Source organism: Palaemon carinicauda, chromosome 37 (genome assembly GCF_036898095.1).
Source record: "Palaemon carinicauda isolate YSFRI2023 chromosome 37, ASM3689809v2, whole genome shotgun sequence".
Classification (NCBI taxonomy): domain Eukaryota; kingdom Metazoa; phylum Arthropoda; class Malacostraca; order Decapoda; family Palaemonidae; genus Palaemon; species Palaemon carinicauda.
The window spans coordinates 25,368,310-25,374,613 of NC_090761.1; the positions used below are offsets into that span (position 1 = coordinate 25,368,310).

A 6,304-nucleotide genomic window follows, 5' to 3' on the forward strand; every position below is an offset into this window, starting at 1 on the left:
AACAGTATAGAATATAAAAAGATATGCTGTTCCACAATACAGTAACCACAGAGATCAGATAAGAAAACCGTATACAGTACGGTGGTGTGATAGAAATATGTAAAAAGTAGGAAATTAAGGTGGAAGGGGTAAAAATGTATACAAAATGAAAACTCAAAAAAAATTTAAGTAGAAGATAGGCTAGAAATAGTATGGAATATAGTGATAAAGCAGTAGATGACAAAAGTTCAGATTCACGGAAGGTAAGAGCAGAGTGGCATATATAGAACAATGTATTGTCGGGTAAAGTGGCCATAAAAATGAAGACTAGGCTCATCATGCTAGAACTGTAATGCAATTTTAGAAGATCAGAGGGAACTGAGTTAAGCTGTAAGATATATGGGCCAGAAGAGTTAGAGACAGTTTGTTCCGTAACCGAAATACAAACCACGCTATTTACATTGGGTTTACCTTTTAGCGCAGCTGAAATGGCGAGCCATTAGAATTTAACGAGGGTGTATTACCCCCGCGCTAGTTAGCGGGGGGGTAGGGGAGTGGTAGCTAGCTACCCCTCCCCCCCCTCACACACAGGTGAATGCTCACTTTCACTTTTGGCTCGGACATGGACAGACGTCTCTGTCTTGGTCCTCGCTTGGCAGCCATTGTTTGTTTTGTCTTTACCTAATCGCTTACTTTTCTTTTACTCAATATATATGTAAACATGTTTTCATGTTTGTATATATATTTGAGTATAGAATTCAGTAAGTTTCCTTTTCAGAGTTGTGTGTGTAGTGTACGATATCTCCGTGGAATCCTCGGCAGTTAGGCCACCACGGTGTAATTTTATAGGTTGCGATTGAGTTTGACTTCGGTCTTTCTCTCTCTCTCTCTCTTGAGGTCGTTCACCCTTTTACTACGTGTTTCTACGCCCTTGTAGCTTCCTTCCCGTGTGGGGGGGTTGCTACGCCGTACGTTTTGTCTCAATTAGTTTATGAATCTAATTGTAGTTGTTAATTTTTCAGCTTGTAGAACGATTCCTTTCGGGGTTTTCGTTCTTTCTTTAGTGTTCATTAATTTTTAAATTACATAATTACATAGTTTCATAATTATAATTGTTATAATTCTGTTTTGGTTACAGCTCTCCTTCCGTGAGTGTAAGTGGTTGTGAGGGCACGTGCCTTTTGTGTAATTCTTGTTTCCTTTCCCTCGGGATTCCTCTTCGGAGCCTTCCCGGGGCTATGAATGTGTACTAATGTTTTTTGTTTTTATTTTTTTACAGTTACTGATCTAGTTCGTTTCTGTAATATGGCTACGGTGTGAGCTGTCTTGTGGAGGCCTGGGGATTCGGCTGTTGCTGCCTCCCCTTTGGATTTTCGTCAGGGGCGTGTCTCCTTCTACTGGAAGTACTCCCGTGATGATTGACAGCTCTCCAGTTCATTTTAGAACTCAGGAGGCTTGCCTCCTTGGGTGGGTAACTTTCCTTCCGAGGGAAGTTTTTTCTGTCCAGGCTTGAGTTTTTCCCCTTTTGGGGGGTTCTTCTCTTGCCTTTTTTTCGTGCGACTATGCTCTTGGTGCTGAGCGGTCACACCTGCAGTTTCGCTCAAGGGGCTGGGCAACTGCAGGAGCCCCTCTTCGGAGGATTGCTCCTTTTAGGTCACTGGCTGACCAGTCTCTTCTACGAAGTGTTTCTCTTTCGTTCGCGAGAGAGTACACTCATAGAGACTCCTCTTCGGAGGATTCTTCTGCTGCTGTTGCTGTTGGCCTCCTTCGCCGTAAGGCTCACCGTCCGCCTCGTCGTAAGGGCCTCTCATCTCCCTATAAGGGTGCTAAGAGGCGCCTTTTTGAATCTACGTTTGCAGCCTACAACTCCTTCATCCGCCCTGATGCAGATGGACAGCAGTCTGACGGACAACGGTCTTCCCGATGGACAACGGTCTTCCCGACGGACAACGGTCTTCCCGACGGACAACGGTCTTCCGACGGACATCAGTCTCCCCGCGGACAGGCAACGGTCTGCTCCTGCTCAGTGTTAGCGCACTGGCGCTCTCCTGCTCATCAGCGCTTCCTGATCGCTAGCGCTCTCCTGTTCGCCAACGCTCTCCTGTTCGTCAGCGCTCTCCTGCTCGTCGGCGCTCTCCTGCTCGTCAGCGCTCTCCTGATGTTCGCTCTCCTGCTCATCAGCTCTCTTCTGAGCGTCAGCGCTCATTTGAGGATCATCGCCCTGCGGTCTCTGACCATCCTACAGTTCCTGCTGAGCTCCCTGCTATGACCCTGTGGCTACGCGACATCGTTCAGCGCGTGTGTCAAAAGCACATGTTCGCCAACGCGCCTGCGATCTTCCTGTTCCTGCTCGTGAACGTGCCGCGCCACCTGTCCCTTCACAGGATCTCACGCGTCGACCTCTTGCTCGCCAGCGGTCTCCTGCTCGCCAGCGATCACCTGCTCTCCAGCGTTCACCTGCTCGCCAGCGCGCACAGGCGATTTTAGTATCGCCTATTCGCCAGCGTTCTCCCACGCGTCAACGATCGCCTACGCACCAGCGTTCACCTGCTCGCCAGCGTTCACCTGCTCGCCAGCGTTCACCTGCTCGCCAGCGTTCACCTGCTCGCCAGCGTTCACCTGCTCGTCAGCGCGCTCAGGCGATTTTGGTATCGCCTATTCACCAGCGTTCTACGAGTCAGCGATCACCTGTTTCTCGGCGATCTCCGGACCGCCCGCGTGTGTTACAGCCTGCGCGCCAACGTTCTCCAACGCTTCGTCAGCCGGAGGTTCTGAAAGGACATGGTTCGCCGGCTACTAGCTCGCCATCGCGCGATCGCTCACCGGCGCATGCTGGTCGCTGTCGCTCGCCAACGTGTTACCATGCCACAACGCGCCACCGCCTACCTGCGCGTCAGCGCTCACCAGCTCACCACCGATCTCCTGTTGATCCACATCGCCAGCGGTCTTCCTCACCCACGCGGCAGTGCGTTTCCTCGCCATCGCGCCAACGCTTGCGTTCGCCGCCTCGGACACGCGCTCATTCACCTGCCCACCCTCGCGCCCGCGCGATCGCTCGCTCGCGCTCCCGCGCGACCATTCGCCCTCGCGCGACCATCGTTCGCGGCGAATTCCGCAGCCGGGGGTAGCAGCAGGAACGCGTGTTCCTAGACAACGCTCGGGATCGCCTCCACCCAAACACAGGTTGGTAGTGCAGGACAAGGATACTACTGAGGAGAGGTCAGTACATCATTCTTCCCCACCTTCTTTTCAGGCAGGTACTGTGGTGTCCACTCCAAAGGATCGCCCGATACCTTTCCCTTTAGCGAGGATTTCGGACTCTGTGTCTTTGGAGCAACAGACTTGGTTTGGCACGGGCGTTAGTGAGGGTTATGAAACCAGCACTCGCCGACCAGGGTAACAAACCAAAGGCTGTCTCTCCTACGCTGAAGAGAAAGAGAGGAGTGGACTTCGTGGTGACTTCCCCCAGGGCGAAGTTGGTTCCCAAGAGGTCGGTCGCGAAGGCCCCTTCTCCTGCTCGAGGGCTTTCTCCTTCTCCCGTGGACGAGGCCTTTCCGTCCTCAGGTGAGTCCAGTGGGGCGGTAGTCTTCCTCTCGGCACCAAGGGGGGAGACTTCGCTTCATGGAGGAGAATCATCTCGTGAGGAAGGAGCCCCTCGAATCTCTTTGTTGGGATCCTGTATCCCTCCCAGGAGGGAATCCAAGGATTCCAAGACCGTCCCAAAATCCTCCTCAAGGATTCGCCAGGAACCCACGACTACGCGGGGGAATGTCCACGTTTCACCCCAGGAAGAGATCCCTGGGGCAAGAGACTTAGCTGCCAGCCCGCAGGGAGGAGAACAGCAGGAATCCAAACATACCTTCTGGCAGGTCCTAAGCCTGATAAGGCAACTTAACGGGCTTATGGATCCAGTCATCGCCCCCCGTGAAGGCAAAGACACGATCTTGGATGAAGTGTTTGACGTTCGGAAAGGCCCGAAGTCCAGTGCGGCTCTGCCCTGGTCTCGGGGTCTGAAGAGTGCCAGAGCTAGGGCCATCCTTGAGAAGAGTTTGTTTGTGCCCAAGGACAGAGACTTAGACAGCGGCTGTGCGGAGGAAGTCGACTTCCGTTTTCACTCCTCCAAGGCGCTTTCTTCCAGACTCTGCAGGGCTCCAGCGCCTTTTTCTTTCAACCACGTCGGCCTAAGTTATCGGCTACGACAACTGAGACAAGGTGTCCAATTGCAGTCTCCTCCTGTCAGGAACAGATGGCACGGGAGGCTCCCCCCGGGGGGGCATAGTCCTAAAGGGAGCGGCAGAGTTCACGAACTCTAGGATTGCAGGTTTCACGCTGGGAGGATGCTTAAGGTTACTCATCCGGATGACAGCTTCCCGATGCCCATTCCCGCACGATCTCTGTGATCAGCCAAGGATATCGCGCCTGCCGTCTCTGTCAGCGAATTCAGTGTCTCTGAACCTCTTTGCCATAGCGTCAGCAAGAGTTGCCCGTTTGGGCAGAATGATCCATACCTTAGGCGAAGGTCCTCCATAGGATCATCGACGGCTTCACCCACGGCTTCTTCAGTCGATCCTTTCTTGTAAGGAAGTATCTGAGACGGGAGTTCCGTAGTCGACCTCTCAGCCTTGATCAAGTTTGTCGAACAAACTTCGGCCAGCGTAGAACAGCAGAATCGATCAGACTGGTAACGAGGCGACAAGACTCCTTAAACCCTGGATCGGAAGGACGGGTACTTTCAGTTTCCATTCCATCCATCTTCCAGGGAGCTCGTGGAATTCAGCCTAGACTGCAGGTATTCCTGCTTATGATGCAGTGTGGCGATCCCGCCGTGGCATCGCAGGTTTTTTTCCCCAGAGAACTCTCCCTGCTTTCCTCATGGCCGCTCAGGTGCAGTCTTCCGCCTCCTTCGCTTATTGGAGGGCTGGTCAACTCCGGTAGGCTCGGGTTCGACCTTCTTCAGCGCCGGGACAAGCTTCTGGATGCTTACCATGAGTGTGGGTTCATGGTATTTTGCTAGGAGCCTTCTCTTCTTCTGCCTCAACATCTGGGTATCTGGCCATGATGTTGAGTCAACGGCCTTACCACGTTGGAAACCCCGCTTCTCGTCCGTCCAGCGAGGTTAAGCAACGTCGGTTCTGGTCGGTACTTGGATGGGTGACCACCTGGGGACGCCAGATTCTGTAGCCACATCCTCCGAGCCTTCCCTTCAGTTGACTGTGGCAAGGCTGAGGAGAGTTGCAGTACCTGTTCTCAGTCAAGCAGAGCTTTCAGCCGTACCTTGGAACGTTTCCTAGTTCTCCTTTCCTCATTGACCCGTCTATAGTCCGAACGGTTGCCTCAGGATAAGTTCCATGTGGGGCGGTTCAAGTTCCGGTGGTTTCAGGCAACGATTAACCGGACTTCCTGGCCCCTATGGGACCAGCGGAACTATTAGACCTGCAATGGGTGTTGACCTATGGAACCTCTTGATGGGAGTGGATATTCTCGTCCTTTCCCCACATTCTTGATGCTGTTCTCAGACTCGTCAAAGAAAAGGGGGGGGGGATGTTCCGGTCCAGGCCTATGGTCAGGACCTGAAGGATACCTCTCCATCATTCAGGCAGGCTTAGGGGCCGTAGTCTGGCCCCTCTACAGATCCTACAGCTCCTGCCGAGTTGCCCCGTGCGCGTCGACTTCATGATTCTGGCGTGTTCTAACCAGTAGGGGACGCATTTTCACACCTTCACATCTTGCAGTAGAGATACCGAGATGATTGAGATACTCTCAATACCACCATCGGCTCTCTCATTCCAGGCAGAGGAATGTTCTCTCCGACTATCCGAGCAGAGCCTCGTAGAGAAAGTGTACCTGGGGGTCTTTGGCCTTGAGTAACCAGCAAGTCCTGGTCTGGGGGACCTGATCACGACAGCTTGGAACCTCAAGCTTCCGCTGTTCTTCCCCCCAGTCTCAGACCCCGAGACTCTGGCAAGATGCATTCCGGTGATGGTGGGACAACTTCGACGCCTGCGTCTTCCCTCCTTTTTGTCTGTGGAGAATGGGTCTCAACAAGACCAGGTTGTCTGTCAACCTTTCAATGGGAGAGCTCCACTGGGACTATGCGCAGAACGGTTTCTGGACTCTCTGCTTCCGCTGACGGAACTCCCGGGAGAGCTTCTCCCGCGGCACAGATTACTCAAACAACCACACTGCAACATCTTTCACGAACCGGGGCGTCGCTTCGGCTTCATGCCTGGAGACACTACGCCTCCTCCTCAAGAAGAGACAACCCGCTACAGTCGCGGGACGGAGGTCGCGCCATCTGCGATAGTCATCCGCAGGGGTCTTCCAG

At 53.2% G+C, this 6,304-nt stretch overlaps 1 pseudogene; it reads left to right on the forward strand.

Moving 5' to 3' along the window:
* Positions 1-5,044: 5,044 nt before the first annotated feature.
* Positions 5,045-5,163, forward strand: LOC137629874 (5S ribosomal RNA; annotated as a pseudogene).
* The last annotated feature ends 1,141 nt before the right edge of the window (positions 5,164-6,304 follow it).